The sequence below is a fragment of the Penaeus monodon genome, chromosome 34 (genome assembly GCF_015228065.2).
Source record: "Penaeus monodon isolate SGIC_2016 chromosome 34, NSTDA_Pmon_1, whole genome shotgun sequence".
NCBI classification, from domain to species: Eukaryota; Metazoa; Arthropoda; class Malacostraca; order Decapoda; family Penaeidae; genus Penaeus; species Penaeus monodon.
In genome coordinates this window covers 9,381,533-9,381,748 of record NC_051419.1, presented here as the reverse complement: position 1 = coordinate 9,381,748, position 216 = coordinate 9,381,533, and the positions used below count along the sequence as shown (strand labels likewise).

The window sequence follows — 216 nt, the reverse complement described above, 5'->3', positions numbered from 1 at the left end:
CAGTAAATGGGTTTTGAATAGATGGGTATCAGAGAGCTGGAAGAAGGGTTAGTAGATGAACTGTAGACAGTTGGCTGTTAGTGCGTTGCCTGTTTTCCGTATTATTTATCTCCCTTTCTTTTCACTTTTGTGCTTATTTATTGATGTAACCAAACATCAAAACAATAAATAATCATTTAAGTCAGAAAATGGCTTTAGTATATAAAACAGTGTATC

The 216-nt window shown here is 33.8% G+C and overlaps 1 protein-coding gene across 1 annotated transcript in view; it reads right to left on the bottom strand.

The window, feature by feature from the left end:
* Positions 1-216, bottom strand: part of LOC119594576 (alpha-amylase-like) — a gene marked incomplete at its 5' end in the record, with an annotated part of 14,643 nt that overhangs the window by 385 nt on the left and 14,042 nt on the right.